Source organism: Arvicanthis niloticus, chromosome 27 (genome assembly GCF_011762505.2).
Source record: "Arvicanthis niloticus isolate mArvNil1 chromosome 27, mArvNil1.pat.X, whole genome shotgun sequence".
In the NCBI taxonomy this organism is placed as follows: Eukaryota; Metazoa; Chordata; class Mammalia; order Rodentia; family Muridae; genus Arvicanthis; species Arvicanthis niloticus.
The window spans coordinates 8,009,289-8,029,064 of NC_133435.1; the positions used below are offsets into that span (position 1 = coordinate 8,009,289).

The window sequence follows — 19,776 nt, forward strand, 5'->3', positions numbered from 1 at the left end:
CTAAACATAATCTCTGATAAAATTCCCTCTTCAAGCATGAGAGATAAGATGAAATTTATATGTATAGTTTTTCATCTTGTTAGACTCTTTTGTGATCAATCTGTAGCCTGGAGCATCTGTTTGTGCTTCTAGAAATGCCGTTAGGCAATGTAATTTGATGGTTTGGGATATCAAAGTCTACAGTAGAACTGGTCTAGACAAATCACTGTGCCCTTTCAACTAATTAACCAATTGAAAATAGCCTCTGAACTTTGTGCACTGTTGAAAAAGTTAGATATTTGTCTCTGTTGAGTACAGTACAAAGATGGTGTGGTATTGTATGATGATTCTTAATGACCTCGTTAAACCTCTCAAGAGAAAAATGTATATTTAAATGAGAATTTCAGCATCTATGAACTCTAAAATTCTGGTCAATAATTTCAAAGGAGATTTTACTAATATCTCCCTTTATAAGATGTGTTTTACAGTAGTGTTAAAAGTGTGTGGCATGAATACAATATCCACACATATTATAACATCCCAATTATTTTCAGAAAAAAATGAGCACATATATTCACACACATACACATATTAACACAAACTTTAACATCTTAATTATTTGTGGGAATACTTTCTGAATTTTTTCCTATCATCAAAGAACATCTGCTAGTATTTGAATCTCTGTACTTGCAAAAATCCGCTTAATGAGGCCTGGGTATAGTTCAGTGAGTAAAGTTTCTACTGTGTTCATGCATAAGGACAGAGTTCAGCTTCCTGGCACATATGCCAAATTTAAGCACAGAAATATACATCCATAAACCCAGTTCTATGAGGGACAAAGACAAAAGAATCTGTTTGACATAGGAGCCAGTGAATCTAGCCAATTGTAGAATTCCAAGTTCTGTGAGAAATTCTTTCTAAAATATGCTTAGTACAAACTAGTGGAGTCTTTAGTTTTGGTTAACCTATTTTTTTTTTTTTTTACTTTTTTCCCTTATCTACCTTCCTCATCCAAGGTTAACCCTTTAATTTCTAGTATTCTGTGTTCTTTCATATCACAAGCATTTTACTTTCCCAACTTTTTATATTTTTAATTTGGTTTCCAAAACTATATGAAGTGGAAATTTCTGAATTTTTGGAGACACAATTATGTTGTCACGTGATGTATTTCTGAAAACTATCTTATGAGAAGATGTTTTCTGGAGTAGACACATGGGAAGATGTTTTGCTGAGAACAGACATGTGGTGTTTGTCTGCAAGCTGCCTGGAAAAAGGGCATGTGATGCTTTGCTACAGTGAAAACTTGAAAGAACAGTGATGTTTGGAAATAGTATAAGTAAAACCCAGTAGACTGCGGATAAGAGTGTGGCATTGGTTCCCCTTGCCACTCATTGCTGGTCTTCATTGAATGTCTGATGCTAGTCTTCATTGATGATGCTGTAGCATTGGTTTGCCTTGCTTTCCTTGCTGATCAGCATTTGCCATAGAGAGAAATGCATCAAAGAACTTCTCATAATGTTCCAGTGATTTCTTGCCTTTTCCTGGGACTTGGGCAGATTGGTAGAGCTGCTTGTTTTCTTCTGGATTGAATTGCCATTTCTTACTCATGAATGGTGTTTACAAGTGGATCAAGCTACCACTGCTGATTCATGTGGACTAAACTGCTGATATCCTGACAATGAAGATTGGAATCGCTCCAAAGAACAGGTCTACATCCCTTTTGCCCTATTAACTTTTCCTTTCCACTGTCGCTGGTGGGTGTTGGATTAGAAGGAAAGTCAAGGCATTTAAGAACCCTTATTAAAGTATGTTTTGAAAAATCTAAGGCTAGAATGATAGGTCTCTAAGTAACTTCTTCACACATACTTAATTTTGGTTAATGCCTCCACGGCTACTCCTTGGTTTTGTTTTTTTTTTCTTTCTTTCTTGCATGAACCCTTAATTTTTCAGAATTTCCTACTGTGATTTCACTTCAACTATTTTCTACTTTTTTCCTCTATTTTAAAATTCTTTTTGAATAATCAGGGCTTTTATTTATTATATATTTATGCAATTAAAGACTTTTAAACTTTAAATTTTTAATATACATTTTTACAAGCTTGTCCTTTTCCTTTTTGTATTTGCTTTGGCTTCCACTATCCTACCTTCCTGTGTCTATGAATGTTTATAAAGTTTTTTTTTTTATTTTTTATTTACATTTCAGATGCCATCCCCTTTCCCCATTTCCCCTCCCTAGAAAACCCCTATCCCATGCCCCCTTTTCCTTTTTGCTTTTATACAATGTTTTTTAATGTTAATCAAAGGCTTTATAAGTTTGGTAATGCTCAATCAGAAGTGTAACCCAATACCCAACCTAGATATATAAACTATCTTTGACTGGTGGAGACATGTGAACATCTGCCTCCATGACCCCCCCTTCTCTCTTTTTTTCTCTCTCGTCACCTAGCTTCTCCTCTCCTTCATCTTCTCCTCTCCTTACTCCATCTCTTCCTCTCGGTACTCCTTCCCCCTTAGCTCCTCCTACATATCACCCTTCCTGTTAAAATAAAATTTTTTCTCACAATACAATTAGAGCATACTTATTTCTAATTGTACCAGTGAGGTACAAGATAGTCCTAATACCCAGTCCATCATTTTGTTGACTAACCAGAATCTCTGTCATCTCTCCTAACTAAAACACTTAGTTTTGAACCTGGCTTTTTTCTTGGCTTTAGAATGAATGTCAGCTGAAAACCATCCACTCAGATCTTTTCTCTCAAAGTAAATAGTCAAAATTGGCTATGAGACTATAGGTCGTCAACCCCGTCAGAAATCCAGAATGACTGAGTTAACTGAAATTATGGGAAGCACTAAACATAGCTTCTAAGTCGTAGCCAATTTATAGAGACCACTGAACACCTGGAAAGCCCCTATACTACGGAACATTGGAGCATCAAATCTTCAGCCTTCTAGCCCAGAATCATCTGACAGACCTTAGTGATGCAGAATTATTAAGGGCTGATTACTCTGTCTAGGCAGATATAATCAGTCGACTATTCTGCAGGTGTGTCCTTTCCTGGACATTAGTTTGTCTGTAGATGGAAAGAGGCAATTCTTGCCTAATGGCTGTCACCGCACAACTGGAGTATCTCCAAGGATGCTCAATTTTTCTTAGAATCCATGACAGGAAGCTGTCAAAAGCAGACAAGTCTCTAATCAAAATGAACATTAATATATAAATATTTGTAATGTCAATTCTATGGACTTCTGACGTTTTGAAAACCAACTATCCATGTAAGGTAACCTGGACTGTTGTCTGTTAACTCCTCTCAGCTATTTCTAAATAAAATATGAAAAACACCCTAACAATAAACACAAAGCCATGAATTTGCTATAGTCCCTTAACTCAAAGGCTAACCATCCCAAATCAGTTAAAAAAGTTAAAGAAGGACTGGGTCTAAGCCTTGTATTCCTAAATGTGTTATACAGGCACAATGCCCATGAGTGTAAAAATATTCATCTCACTTTTATATTAATAAGAGGCTTGTACCAGTGAAAACCTTAAATATGAAATCAAAGTAAATTTGTATCATTTAAGAAATTATAGCTTCATCTTGATATTAATTATACAGATTTCTACCAATAGGTTATGGCTATGCAATAAGTCCTAGCTAGTCCTCCCTGTTCCAACAAAACCACTAATTTTCCCTAGAAAGACAGACCCATATTAACCACCTTAGTCCCCAAGCCCAGGGAATAGGGGCGCTGACTCTTCTTTAACTTCTTCAAGCTGATTGTGGGTGTTGAGATATTAGAAGGGGGTTGGGGGGAAGAGTAAATTGATAAGCCTCTGACACTGTGTCTTCACTGAATCCAGATGGAATTCTGGGACATTGGAGGTTTGGGCAGGTCTGCTCAGTATGCCTGATGAGTAGATACACCGAGGCTGTGTATTCTGCAATATACAATTCTCAGTACAAGTTTTAGTATCAAAAAAATTTTTTTTTCCTAGAGGGCTGACATTTTTTTAAAGATGTTGGTTCTAACAACTTTTCTCTTTTTTTCCCTTTTTAAAATTGATTGTAATATTTACATTTCAAATTTTATCCCCTTATTCCATTCCCCCCACCACCCAGGAACCCCTTATCTCATACCCCCCTCCTTGTGCTTCTACAAGGGTGTGATTTTCCAGTTTCTATGATGCTGTTTCCATTAATGTAAACTGCCTCTTAAATTTCTAAATCCTTCCCTTTGTGTTATTAAGTCTCCTTTTTTTTTCATTATTTTTTCTCTATTTTCTTTTTTTCCATCTCTCTTTTTTTTAATTGGGTATTATATTTACCTTTCAGATTTTATCCTCTTACCCCACTTTCTCCCACCACCCAGAAACCTCCTATCTCATCCCCCCTCCTCATGCTTCTATGAGGCAGTGCCCACAGCTACCCCCCCCCCACTACCTTCTCCCCACCCTCACATTCCCCACGCACACACACTCTGTGTTCGTTTTTTATGGGACCAAGAAACTCCTCTCCCACCTATGCCCAACAAGGCCATCCTCCCCTACATATACCACTGGAGTCATGGGTCCCTCCCTATGTGCTCCCAGACTGGTGGTTTAGACCCTGGGGGGGCTCTGGTTAGTTGGTAGTGTTGTTTTCCTCCTGGGGTCACAAAACCTTTCTGCTTCTTCAGTCTTCTCTCTAAGTTCTCCATTGGAAAACCCCTGATCATATCAGTGGTTAACTGTGAGCATCGTCCTCTGAATGTGTTAGTCTTTGGCAGACCTCTAAGGAGACAGCTATATCATGTTCTTCACAGCATGCACTTCCAGCCATCCACATCAGTGTCTAGCTTAGGTGACTGTACATGGGATGAATACCCAGGTGGAATGGTCTCCTGATGGACCCTCCTTCAGCTTCTGTCCCACGTTTTGTTTCCATATTTGCTCCCTTGAGTATTTTTGTTACTTGTTCTAAGTACAACTGAAGCATCCCCTCTTGGTCTTCCTTCTTCATGAGCTTCATGTGGTCTGTGGGTTGAGTCTTCGCTATTCCAAGCTTTTGGGCTAACATCCGCTCAACAGTGAGTAAATACCCTGTGTGTTCTTTTGTGATTGGGTTAACTCACTCAGGATAATAATTTCTAGATCCATCCATTTACCTAAAAAATTCTCGATTTCATTATTTTTAATAGCTGAGTAATACTCCATTGTGTAGATATACCACATTTTTTGTATCTAATCCTCTGTTCAGGGACATCTTGGTTCTTTTCAGCTTCTGGCTATTATAAATAAGGCTGCTATGAACATAGTGGAGCATATGTCCTTGTTATATGTTGGAGCATCTTCTGGGTATATGCCCAGGAGTGGTATAGCTAGATCCTCAGGTAATGCTATGTCCAGTTTTCTGAGGAACTGCCAGACTGACTTCCAGAGTGGTTGTACCAGCTTTCAATCCCACCAACAATGGAGGAGTGTTCCTCTTTTTCCGCATTTTCGCCAGCATCTACTATCACCTGAGTTTTTTATCTTGGCCATTCTGACTGGTGTGAGGTGGTATCTCAGGGTTGTTTTGATTTGCATTTCCCTCATGACTAAGGATGTTGAGCATTTCTTAAGGTGCTTCTTAGCCATCCTAGTTTCCTCTGTTGAGAATTCTTTGTTTAGCTCTGTACCCCATTTTTTTAATAGGGTTGTATGGTTGTCTGGAGTATAATTTCTTGAGTTCTTTGTATATCTTGGATATTATCCCTCTATCAGATGTAGGATTGGTTAAGATCTTTTCCCAATCTGTTGGTTGCCATTTTGTCTTATTGACAATCTCCTTTGCCTTACAGAAGCTTTGCAATTTTATGAGGTCCGATTTGTCAATTCTTGGTCTTAGAGCATAAGCCATTGGTGTTCTGTTCAGGAACTTTTCCCCTGTGCCTAGGTATTCAAGGGTCTTTCCCACCATCTCTTCTATTAGTTTCAATGTATCTGGTTTTAAGTGAAGGTCTTTTATCCACTTGGATTTGAGCTTTGTACAAGGAGATATGAATGGATTGATTTGCATCCTTCTACATGTTGACCTCCAGTTGAACCAGCATCATTTGCTGAAAATGCTGTCCTTTTTCCACTGGATGGTTTTAGCTCCTTTGTCAAAGATCAAGTGACCATAGGTATGTGGGCTCATTTCTGGATCTTCAATTCTATTCCATTGATCTTCCTGCCTGTCTCTGTACCAATACCATGCAGTTTTTATTACTATTGCCCTGTAGTATAGTTTGAGGTCAGGAACGGTGATTCCCCCAGAAGTTCTTTTGTTGTTGAGAATAGTTTTCGATATCCTGGGTTTTTTTGTTGTTCCAAATAAATTTGCAACTTGCTCTTTCTATCTCTATGAAGGATTGATTTGAAATTTTGACGGGGATTGCATTGAATCTATAGATTGCTTTTGGCAAGATGGCCATTTTTACTAAATTAATCCTGCCAATCCAAGAGCATGGGAGATCTTTCCATCTTCTGAGATCTTCTATTTCTTTCTTCAGAGACTTGAAGTTCTTGTCATACAGATCTTTCACTTGCTTGGTTAGATTCACTCCAAGATATTTTATATTATTTGTAGCTATTGTGAAGGTTGTCATTTCCCTAATTTCTTTCTTAGCCTGTTTATCTTTTGAGTATAGGAAGGCTAGTGATTTGTTTGAGTTGATCTTATATCCAGCCACCTTACTGAAGGTGTTTATCAGGTTTAGGAGTTCTCTGGTGGAGGTTTTAGGGCCACTTAAGTATACTATCATATCACCTGCAAATAGTGAAATTTTGACTTCTTCCTTTCCTATTTGTAACCCTTTGACTTCCTTTTGTTGTCTAATTGCTCTGGCTAGGACATTCAGTACTATATTGAATAGGTAGCATGAGAGTGGGCCACCTTGTCTAGTCCCTGTTCTTAGTGGGATTGCTTCAAGTTTCTCTCCATTTGGTTTGATGTTGGCTACTAGCTTGCTGTATATTGCTTTTACTATGTTTAGGTATGGGCCTTGAATTCCTCATCTTTCCAAGACTTTTAACCTGAAGGGATGTTGAATTTTGTCAAATGCTTTCTCAGCATCTAGTGAGATGATCATGTGTTTTTTTCTTTGAGTTTATTTATGGATAAATAAGAGATTTATTTATGGATGGATTTCCAAATATTGAACCATCCCTGCATTCCTGGGATAAAGCCTACTTGATCATGATGGATGATTGCTTTGATGTGTTCTTGGATTTGGTTTGTGAGAATTTTATTGAGTATTTTTGGATCAATATTCCTAAGAGAGATTGGTCTGTAGTTCTCTTTCTTTGTTAGGTCTTTGTGAGGCTTAGGAAATATGGAACCCTTCACGAATTTGCGTGTCATCCTTGCGCAGGGGCCAGGCTAATCTTCTCTGTATCATTCCAATTTTAGTATATGTGCTGCCAAAGCAAGCACTACTGTTTTCCTCTTTAATGCACTATCAATGACTCATTTTTAGTTTGTTAGCTTCAAGTGGATTTGAAATAGGAAGTACATACAAATGTAAGAAAGAAAATGCAACTCTTGTCTTTTTTTTTTTTTTTTTTTTTTGCCTGGGTAACCTCACTCAGAGTACTTTTTCCAGTTTCATCAATTTGTCTGAATTTTTTTAAATTTAATTTTTATTTACAGCTAAATAATATTCCACTGTGTATATGTACCATATTTTATTATCCATTTGTCAGTTGATGGGCATGTAGGTTGATTCTATCTTATAGCTATTGTGAATAGATCATCAACAGACATGGATGTAGAAGAGTCTCTGCCTGAAGATATAAAGTCCTTTTGGATAGGGAACAGAAGAACTTAAGAGAGAAGATGGTGAGACTGGTGGAATACTATTCTGGGCAAGGCATGGCTGTCATACACATGAGCCCACCACAGCTGTGCTTACCTGCACAGGATGAAGCCAGTTAAAAATTCAGCCTGAACAAGAAAGAACTTTCATGGACCTATTTATAAGAAAGGAGTTATCAGCAATTGGTGGTTGCTGTAGGAGGGAGGGTCACTTTTCTTTGATACTGTGGCCTCTAGGAGACTGGCCATCCCTAAATGGGTGATTCTACATTTATTTGCACATGGGCAGTAGATTCAAGAAACAAATAAACACATAAATAATTCAAAGAAGAATATGATGTTGGGAGAGAGATATGATGAGTTCTTAGGTAAATCTGAGTGTGTGAATGAGGGGTGGATATGATCAAAATACATTGTACACACATACACACACACACACACACACACACACACACACACACACACACATACACTTACACACACATCTACACAAAGACATATACACATGTAAGGGTGATATTTAGAAAATGGTGCCCGGTCCAGCTTGTCCCCGGACAGCCACCATGTTCTCGCTGCTCCTCCACTCTGAACAGGGCTTCAGCTAGCTAGATGCGCAGACCCTGGCACCCATGGGATGCCAGCGTGGGGGATTGCTCTGCCAATCTCCCATGCTGCACCCACAAAGCTCGGCTGAACCCCAGAAAATATCTGCCATCCTCGCAGTACCCAGTAGAAATGAGACTCTTAAAACCTAATAAAGGATTTATATACTTAGAAATGCTCAATCAACAAGATGCCCACACAATTAGAGTTGTTACCCAATATCTAAACTTTTGATAGAAGTTGCTACCCAGGACAGCTTTCGACCCATCCATGGTTTTCCATGGCTAATAGACTCCTTCTTCTCCTCCCCTTCCTCTTTTTCTCCCCTTCCATTCCTCTCTTTCACTCCCAGCTCTACCTCTTCTTCTACTACCTAATCACTGAACTCCACTGGGAATACAGTGTAGCAGAATAAGTATCCTGATACATACACATCCTTTTGAAAATTGGTCTCCATGGTAACAGTATACAGAGATAGTTTCTTTGGAAGGTCTGAGTATTATGAAAAGCTCTGAGCAAGGACTGGGGAGATGGTTCCGCAGTTAAGAGCACTGTCTGCTCAAGCAAAAGAGCTAGAAAGGTTCAGTTCCCAGAATTTATATGTAGTTCACAACCATCTGTAACTCTAGTTTCAGAGAATGTAATGACCTCTTTTGGCCTCCATGGGTACCAGCCACCCTTATGGTGCACAGACATACATTCAGACAAAGCACCCATAAACACAGAATACATAAATATAGTTTAATTGAAAAATAAGATAAATAAAGGTTGTGGAAAAGAGACTTTATGCAGCCATTACTGTTTTACTGTTTTGATTGTCTAAGTATCTACAGGCAAAGCATATGTCCTCTTAGAAGGACACAGTCTTCAAGAACCCATAATGCCAGCACAGAGGTCCATGATTTTACCATAACCCTTGTGATAGCCTGCTCTTAGAATTCTAGATTCCATATCTAAGAAACAAATGGTTGCTTTTTAAAAATTAAAGTACTCTGTTACAGATAAACTGTTACAGCAGCGCTGGGACTAAAACAGTATGCAAGTACAGTTGTTCACTCTCTGACTTCAAGAATCACTCTGGTCTATTTTAAGACGTTTAAGCAGAAGCCTTATGCCAGTCTTCATCAGTGACCTGTGCTTTATGATGTTTGTAGGGACTTGTGCAAGGCTCACGCAATCCCAATATTGCACCTGTTTTCTACTCTTCCCTTGGACCCACCAAATACACACTTCAACTGAACTTTTCTCTCATTTCCTCTACAGTGATGTCAACCTTGTGAAGATTTCCTTTGCAAGTTAAATATCATTAGCAACCTACTCTCATGACAAATAAGCCAATTAATTAAGAGATTAATAGGTATCCAAGAAAAGATTTTAAAATACCATCAAGCATTCCTAGAACACAGGTAATTACTTGAAGATTAAAATAAATGATAAAAACATGAAGTAAATATTTCAATTTGATGTTATTTCTGCTCTCAGATAATAAAATGTATTTAACACTTCTGCCCATCATATTAGTTTGACCTGATAGCTATTTATTTTGAGATTTCTATTAATATTTTCCATATATAAATAAGGTATTGCTCAACCTCTGATATTATGATTAAGTATTCCTACAAGCATGTTCTAAGTTCTTGATAATCAGTGACCAATTCAGAACTTTACAAAGCGATATCCAACCAAAACAAATAAAATCCACCCCATTTAACCTAAACTGGGAACTGCTGGCCACTAGCCTACTTCAGTCTCAGTGAAAGGCCAACTATCAGATAAGGCAGAGTAATAGAGCAGCACCCTGATTTCCTCTTCTGGCTGCTGCATATGCACTTGTGTGTGCATATCACACACACACACACACACACACACACACACACACACACACACTATACATGAAAGTCAACGTTAATATTAAACTGGAGATCTTAAAATCAAGTCTTTGTCATGCTGTGTCTACAAAGTTCAGTGTAGGGCACAGGAAGCTCAGGAAGCTCAGGAGAATACATATAGAAAGTAAGCATCCAGGAAATGAAAGTGGAAAGTCTAGAACTGTCTGACCTACAGACTTCACAATTACAATTGTTCATTTTGAATGGAGCCTGGACTAAGCCAAAGATTTTGTGTGATAGGCTCAACTATGTGCAGAGAGCCAGCAGGGAGCAGAACCTGGCTCGACAGTCCAGCTCTAGCTATCAGGTGACCCTTCTCCACTAACCTCACAAAAATGTACACTGGGGAAGGAAGGACCAGGGCATTCTGAATAGGGAAGGAGATCCCATGTTCTTCTCTTCTGTGTCCGCCAGGTCTGCTTTGTCTACCTCTTGCTCAGTTACTTATTTGTGGTACTGTGTGCACAATCCCAGATCAAGTCAGATAAAAAACATCTTCTCTATTTTTAATCAAAATTAGAGACAAACACAAAGTCCACCAAACAGAATCTATCTTTGCTGTAAAATTTTTAAGTGTATCTAAAGGTGGACAATTTTGAGAAAAATGTGGAGATGCTATTAATTTGAAACCAAAATATGTGTCCTGATGAATCTTTACAGCCAGTGCCATGTGCATCACAGAATGTTTTATTGTTTCTGTTGCATGCGTTTGACAGAATTAGGAAAGAGGTCATTAATGTAGTAAGGATAGAAGGGACTTCCAAGAAGACATATGCCATTTCTAATCTGATCAGAATATTAGCCTGCCCACAATGTAGCTTCCAAGTCCTTTCTCTCTTGGGTTGCCTTTTAGACTTCTCAGCCTTATCTTTAAATTATGTAAATGTACAATGTTGAACAGTTTTGCTCATTTTCTGAATTTCTTGATTTTATTTAACATGCCTCTATTTCTCAATGTCTTTAAAAGTTTCTGAATTTCGGATAGACAAAGGTCTCCTTCAATCTGGGGACATTTTGGGTATAATGAGTTTGGGTTTTTATTTATGTTTAGGGTATCCCACATGATGAGTTCCCCTCTCTCCCGTCTTCCTTGGGCAAATTGTCTATCGTCCCACAGCAAGGATTTGGGCTCTCGCCCTTTCTGTGAGCTGGGAAACCACTAAGTTGTTAATTGTGTAAGCATAGACACATCAAACTTCTCTGTCCTGAGTACTGAGAGAAAAGTGTCCTGTGAGAGAAAATGGGAAGTCTGCTGTGAACAAAGCATCACAAAGAAATGGAAATGTGAGGCGTATTCCTGGGGCAAAACGGAATTTAAACTAGACTAGACTAGACTAGATGACTAAACAACAACAAACCCTCACCCTGGGTAGTTATGCTTCCTTTCTGTAGCCTGTGAGCCCATGCTCCAAATTTGGTTTATACCAACTCACTGATCAGGTGAAGGTAAGAATAGATTTAATTATACCACGAATTGTTAGCATTCTGTTTAAACTCCACCCCCGCAGTTACCTGGCAATAGCCAGGTAGGCCTGGCCTACTATATAAGGAGCTGCTTGCTCCCTCCTTTCTGTCTTGATCTCTTGCTCCTTTCTTGCCTCTTGCTTCTCCTTGTCCCCTGCCCCTTCCCCCTTCGCTTCTCCCCTCTCCACATGCTCATGGCTGGCCTCTACTTCTCTGCCAGGCTTCTCTTCTTCTCTTCTCTTCTCTTCTCTTCTCTTCTCTTCTCTTCTCTTCTCTTCTCTTCTCTTCTCTTCTCTTCTCTTCTCTTCTCTTCTCTTCTCTCCCCCCCCCCACCTCTGCTACCCTCCTGGCTCCCCTTCCCATGCCCTGAATAAACTCTATTCTATACTGTACTGGTGCATAGCTAGTCCCTCAGTGGGAAGAGATGCCTCAGCATGGGCCCACTGAGATATCCCCTTCCCCCATACCTTTCCACATATCCACAGAACATTCTCATTCTCTTTATTTTTTTAAATAAATACATCACAAATTGCAACAATATCTTGCCAAATGTACCGGTTCATCACCATTACCCTCAAAATATGAAGCAGTCCCCATTGCTAGGCTCCCTCACTGACTGTAGTCTGTGTAGTCTCTCTTCTGCATTTGACCATTCATATAAAATGCTATAGTAATCTGGTTTTTGAATTGGAAAATCAACCGGACTGGATATCTTTCATTTGCACACTTGTCATCCTTTCATTTCATTTGGTGATGTGTATCTTAATGTAATGCCCTTTCTTTAAACAATTGAGCTTTTCATTGTCAACTTTTTGATGTTCTTTGTATATTCTAGATACTGGTCCTTACATAAATCTAGTGCAGACACTGTGTCCTGGTCTGTGGTTTATATTCATGTCCTCTACAAACGTTTTCCAGTTTTACCCTCCTTCAGTTGTCTGAGAGCAGTTGATCTGGAAATTTGGACCAGAGGAAACTTTTGTTGTATATTTCTAATTCATCTTCTAACTCTCACCTTTAAAAGTATATTGTCAAGTGCCATTAAAAGAGTACCAGTTAACACATTTAGTGATCCTAGGAATAAAAGCCATCAAATGTGGTGAGACATGCAGAACTATTAAAAAAACCCATAGCTTTCCAAAAAAGATCATGCTTTATGTGGCGAAAAGAAAATATTCTCCATTATATTAATAATATATTGCTAAATATTAGTGTGGAATTATCTAGAAAGTACAAACATTGCTTTAAACGAGGTTAAGCTGAAGACAGTCAGGAGTTGGATGGTTCATCAAGTTTTCCAGCTGTCAGAAAAAAGTGGTATGTGTAAAATCCAAGTGTCCTGTTTACTCCCCTGAGAACATAGGAGTGACACCAAGCAGTGACACTAAGCAGCGCTGAAGGAATGATGAGAGTGAGCTTTGGTTTGTTTGCCTCTTTCTCAGGGCTATCTCCCTGTATTTTTTAATGTGTCCCTTCTAAGCCACATAAGTAGTCAAGCAGTTGGGGATTATTTACATAGATTAGCATAGCCTTTCAGAGGCAATTTTCTATTCTTTTCCTGCCAATATAAATAGCAGGGACTATTAAAATGTGATGAAGCTTAAGAAAGGTAGATTGTGTCTTGTCACAAATCAACTGGCAGAGTGGATGAGCTGAAGACATTTCTTTCTGTGAGGATCATTGGAAATTGGAGTTGTCCCGTTAAATACACACTTGAAGACTGGTTTGATCGCCAGGCTCGCTGTGGTAAACCCTTTGAACATTTACACAGACGGTTGGGTAAATTTCAGCGTTGCCACACATTCTCAAGGTGTTTAAAGTTCATTGTAGTTTCACAGATCTTCAAAAACTACTTTCATTAACTCTTTCTTGCTTTTCTTCACACATGTAAGAAAAATATGATATGGCCAATGGAAAGATGACTTAGCAACTGAAAACACTTGCTTGTCTTGCAGAGGACGGGTACCTATAATTCCAGGGACTCTGACACCTTCAGACCTCCTTGGTCACCAGGCATGCAAATGGTATACAGGCATTCATAAAGGCAAAACACTCATACACATAAAATAAAATAAATCTAAAGGAATAAAAGAAATAATACACAAAATACCAGTGCCAAATAGTACTTCCTTTGATAAAGAAATGCTTGGACATATTAAAATGAAATAATAATTTAAAAGCATACCTTTTTTGTTTGTTTAGGTTTTTTTTTGTTTATTTTCTTTTGTTGTTCTTTTTTTGTTTTGTTTTTTCGAGACAGGTTTTCTCGAGGTAGCCCTGGCTGCCCTGGAACTCACTATGTAGACCAAGCTGGCCTCGAACTCAGAAATCCACCTGCCTCTGCCTCCCAAGTGCTGGAATTAAAGGCATGCGCCACCACTGCCCGGCAAAAGCATACTTTTAATATGATCCCCCCCAAAATAGAATAGAGGAATTTTTAAGGGATGTTTGATTGAAACAGTAAAAGTGATCATCAGAATCTCTAGTAACAGCATTTTATAACACACAGTGAGCAGGCTATCATGATGGGGATTGCCCAACTAAGGGTTCAAATGTCTCAAATCACCCATTAGCTGGGAAATTTTTCAATATTGATCCATAATTTGTCTGAATTGAGATAATTTATTAGCTGTTAAAAATATTTTGTAGACTTCTTTTGTGGAAAAAGACTTGCACATAAAAATCTCCGTAAGATTAGAGGAGGTATGGGATTATAACGTGGGACACAATGAGTCGGCAGCTTCTTAGAAAGACATGTAATTCCTGATCAACTGAGGGAACTAACTGACTGACTAACTAACTAACTAACTAACTAACACCAACAAAATATAATGCACCATTTTATGTTTCAGGTGGTTAATCATATTTTTAAACGATTATATTCAATTTGTAAAACAATTAAGCATCATTTATGTTGTGTGTGTCTGCTCATGTGTGTACGGAGTCCAAAAAACAAGTAGTGTGTGTAGTGTGATTTTTCTTTGGGAGCTTTGAGCAAGCATTTAGCCTGTTCACTCCAGAGAAGTCACCAAAAATAGAACAAATAAGTTATTCCACCCCAGTGAAGTGTGGTGAGCCAGTGATTGTATTGTGGTCTTATAAAAGCATAGATGTGGGGTTGAATGACTCAAACCAGTTGCCTTACTGAAAAGCCACCTGGCCATGGGTGAGGGTCCTCAAAAGTCTCATCCACAAAGAATCTGCTCAACTGCAGGCAGCTGTATTGATGAGTCTCTTCCCCAGCAGTCGTTCATTGCATGCATAACATTAAAGAGAGCCCCACCCCTCACCCCCATCCCCATGAGTCACCTAAGTCTCTATAGTTTCCTATGAGGAATTAACATTCCCTTCCCCCTTCCTCTTCCCACCTTTCACCTCCCTCCTCCAAGCAGGGAATGTTTCACTTCAGGGAAAACTGGTACAAAACCAACTTAATCTTTTCCCACTGGTTCATCAGTTTTACTTCATTTGATTTATTTTTATTTCAAAAGTGATGTAATTTTCACACTTATCCAACAGCTAATGATTACATAAATACATTTGAATTAAAAAAATGCGTTGAAGATAAACAAATGCATTTGAAGATATTTTTGCTTATACATTGGTCCTGAGGCCAGCTTCTCTGTTAGAAAGACTAAATAGTTATTTGAAAGCTATCAAATATATGTAACATGTTTCCTTAAAATAATCAGGATCAAAAAGGGAAAGTGCTAACTTCCAGCCCAACTGCTGACTCCAGGGACCCTAACCTTAGATCCAGCATGGTGAGGCCATCAGCATGATGCTTTCCACAGTGCAATGTAATCACCGAGAAATGTTTACAAAGTTTTTACTGAAATTCTTAGAAGGGAACTGTATATAACTTATTCAGGGCGATCAATACTTTGGGTACAGGAGTTTGACTTGATCAAGAATAAAAGTTGAGACTGTGATTGCTTTATCATCACTATCATTTTATTACTATTACTATAATTAGGGTAGGATATAGTCTCAGTATATAACCCTTATTGCTCTGGAACTCACTATGTAGACCAGGCTAGCTTCTGTCTCCTACTCAGGAAAAAGCAAGCCTGTGCCAGCATACAGAGCCTAAGAACACAATTTATTAATATATTTTTCCTATATTTTACATGTCTTTCTTATAGGAAGAGTTAGCAAGTCCTATGGGCTATGCCAGACTCATCTAACTTTCTAGTTCCTCTGGATACGTTGGGTACATTGAGAAATAAAAGGAAAAAGGCATTCTGGAACTTCTGTTAGTAGCATTTTTTGAAACAATGTTGTCTTTTTTTATTGTTGTTGATGATAGCTTGTGCAAGAGACTCATTAGGGCAAGAATGAGGAACAGTGACTGCTTACCTGTGGGCAATTCTTGACTGCAGACGCAAACTTGTATTGTTTCTGAGTATGTAATATGAGAGTGCCCAGAGTCAAAACTATATAATCTTAATAGAAAATAGTTTAAATCACATTTATATCTGTTGCAGAGCAACCTCTGGGTTTCCAGAGTTTTGTGACTTTAAATAATTTTACTAGCATCTTGGAAATCACACATGATAAGAGAACAAGTCTATTTCTTCAGGTAAGCAATTGCTACTGGAGACAGCAACACTTCTCCCTGACAAAATATTGTTCCAGTAGGATTTACCTGCTAGGTAAATAGATTTGTGGAAATAAAGAACTTCAGAGCTATGTGTCAGATTGTGAGTAATTATTTGATTAAAACTCAAAAGCAGTTTCACAGGATACATTTATAAATTGATTCTGCTGGAAGGACTGTATACGTATCTCTTGGCTTCTACCAATGAAGACCCCAAACTTAGGAGACCCTTACTCAAGTCTCAGGAAATCACGACCATCCAAAAATCACAAGAAACCATATCTGGATGCAATCAGCAGAGGTTTATTGGGGAGAGTTGGCTAGCCAAGGTCAAAACTGCTCGTCCATGCAGGAACAGAATTTTGACAAAAGGCCAGCAAGCTGAGGGTTGTTTTTTTGTTTGTTTGTTTGTTTTTTTTTTTTTTTTTTTTTTTTTAGCATGGGGTGGGGAAAGAAAGGAATTTTCGCATGGTTACACATGATTGGTTGTTTTACAAGTTTTGAACATAACACTGGGAAGACCAAGGGAGGGAGGGGTAACCAAGAACAGTGGAACATTTCAGAGGAATCCAGCCCAAATGATCCAGAGTCATGTGAAAATCACTCTGCACACTCATTCCTCTCAAGAATGTAGCTTTACCACATCACTGTGCCCCACCCTGTCATTTACCAACTATTTCAGATTAACTATTTTTCTTCCCTGAGGCTTGAGGAATGTTAATCTAGCAAGTGTCCTCTGACTCAGGGATAATGTCCTCTACCCGGAATGTGTCCCGGGGCAGTGAAAATCTTACATTCAGTTCTGCTTTCTGGAACTTACATTCTTTTGCTCAGGTCTAAGGGCAAAGAAAAAGCTTGCATATTTTTCACAAAATGGTCTTTATAATTTTTCACTCTACCCCATCAATAACACAGATCAGAACTTTAAAAATTATATATTGAATGAACTAACAACCTTTTCTTATTAAGAAATATAATGCTTACAATGTAGTACCAAAAAGAGAATAAGAGATCTCAAGTAGTTTATGTTGTCTCAAGTAAACAACATGTGAGAGTAAAGTGAACCAGAGTGTCTAAAGGTTTGTGGGTAAATCCCCTTTATTTCATACCATTTTTTATTGAGGCAATTTTCTATTATATTGAAGATTAATACAGTTTAAAACACTTCTTTCATGAATAAGATGCTATTTTTCTTTCTTTTTGCTTTGTATCTTTGTGACTTTAGAAGACAGAGTATGTCTGTTAGCCCAGGCTATACCCACTCCAACTTCTTCAGTGCAGCTATTGCTACAAATCACCGCACTTTGCCAATTCGAGTTCCTTAAGGACTCATATTCATTTTTTAAAAATCCATTGTTCTTATCTAGCCTAATTTCTTCATTGTTTTCCTGTCAAACTTGGCATTTGATTGGGTTGAACATGCTTTAAAATAGATCATTTTCCATTCCACATTGAACGTTATTTTTCACTTGACTTGGTCTTCATATAAAAATGATACAGTTGACGCATTTTATTTGACAGCAACAACAACAACAAAAAAAGCCACTATGAAATCTGTGGTCTTCTGTAGATTCCAAGAGCTCTTATGGTCTGCTGCACATCCCAGACATTTCTTTTTATACAGAGAAACCACTTCTAGCATCGCTTTGTTCTTTATATACCTGAATGGGACTCTGACCCTCAGACGACCATGTGTCCATAGTTTCTGTGATGTGCCTCTCCTTGTGTTATTTGTCATCTCTCACTATTTGGTCAAAAATAATAATTCCCTAAGATAAATGTAACTCTCTAGTATTTTTTTCTATTTTGACCTTTATATCTGGATGAATCTATGCCTCTATTGAACCCTGGTTTATTCATTCATGTACTCATCCATCCATCCATCCATCCATCCATCCATCTATCTATCCATCCATCCATCCATCATGTAAATGCACACTTAGGGAACCATGTTGAGTAACATGTTTTCAAAACTACTAATAAAACACAGACTGAGAAGCAGACGGAGGCAGGTAGATTGCTAAGTTTGAGGTCTGCAGACCAGTTCCAGGACAGCCAGAGCTACCTAAAGAATCCCTGTCTGGAACAAACAAACAAACAAACTGCTACAAAGAATGAAGAGAGGAAAGTCACCTATAAAACGTAGACTAAAAATGATCATTTAGTATTAAATGACAAGAGGGGAGAAGAAGAGAAAGAGGGAAAACAGGGAAGAGAAAAAAGGGGTTACATGTAACTGTGACAGAACAAGGATTTTCTTCATCTCTCTTCCAAAAGTAGCTTACTTCCAGTAAGTCCAAGCCAGTGCTTACCCAGTATGCTTGAGGTCATGGAATTCACAGTCAACCTAAGAAATAAAGTATAATTTCCGTTGACATATTTTTATAAGATCTCATGGCTAAAGTTTCACAAGTTCATACTTGATAACACATAATTGCATTTCCCCCCTACTATGGGAAAATTCTTTTCTTCTTTTTTTTTTTTTTAAATCATCACTAATAGTTTTAAGCTTGTAAACAAAAAAAGTCAGAACTAGAGGATGTGTGATGAAGAGAAGACTGCTCTTTCACTGTCTAGTCGTGCTTGTCATTTGTTTCTGAAGACCTCACTCTAAGCAGCCTGTGACCTCTACTTTATCCTGCTGAGAAGGGCAAAGACATCACAAAACACAAAGTCTACAAGGTCACTTATTAAATGTTGTCATTTTCCCTTTTGTACCAAATAACTTCAGATCCACAAATATATTCCAACAGAGCATTTCTTTGCCTCTGTGTTCTTATTTTGAAGTATTTTCAAACCTTAAATAAAGAAAAATGAGCATTGTGAATGCTCACAGAGGTCACAGAATTGGAAGCTGTAGCTTTGTGGACCGTTTGATCTCATCGCCTGCTTTTGTGAACAGTTTCTTTTAGAAAAGCTATCCCTTATATTAATGGATTGAATGTGGCTGCTTTTGCACTCCAGGACAGAGTCAAATAACTGTGACAAAGAACATATGGGCCATCAAGCCTAAAATACTTGCCATCTGTTCCAACTAAGAAAAAGTGTGTCAACCCTCGATTCAGGCTCCCTGGTTATTATTCTGGTACATTTGTTTTGTCTCCACTTCTGTGCAGTTAATTGTAGATCGGCGGGTCACAGCCACATGGCACATAAACACACACCCACACACAGCTTTCTATTCTGAGCTATGTGAAAGCAAGTGCCTCTAATTTTGAAGATCACCACTAGCATTGGCCTGTCTCCTACAGGTTCAAAACTGCATCACAATGCCTAAGATCTCCTGCATACAATAATGTAATTTAATACATAATCTATACTCAACTGTCTTCAGTCACTATGTATGGCCTCTCATCAAGGAGAAATCCAAATAACTGATGTCAGACCTCTTGAGACTTATTTAATCTATAAAACCCCATATTTTCCACAA

The 19,776-nt window shown here is 38.2% G+C and overlaps 1 protein-coding gene and 1 non-coding gene across 2 annotated transcripts in view; one reads left to right on the forward strand and one right to left on the reverse strand.

Annotated features, from left to right (window-relative positions):
* Cntn5 (contactin 5) overlaps positions 1–19,776 on the forward strand; it is a 1,035,258-nt gene that overhangs the window by 587,834 nt on the left and 427,648 nt on the right. The gene's annotated exons all lie outside the window — the stretch shown is intronic.
* On the reverse strand, positions 7,303–7,409 carry LOC143439872 (U6 spliceosomal RNA). The gene has a single exon (XR_013107879.1). It is a non-coding gene; the product is annotated as a U6 spliceosomal RNA (small nuclear RNA).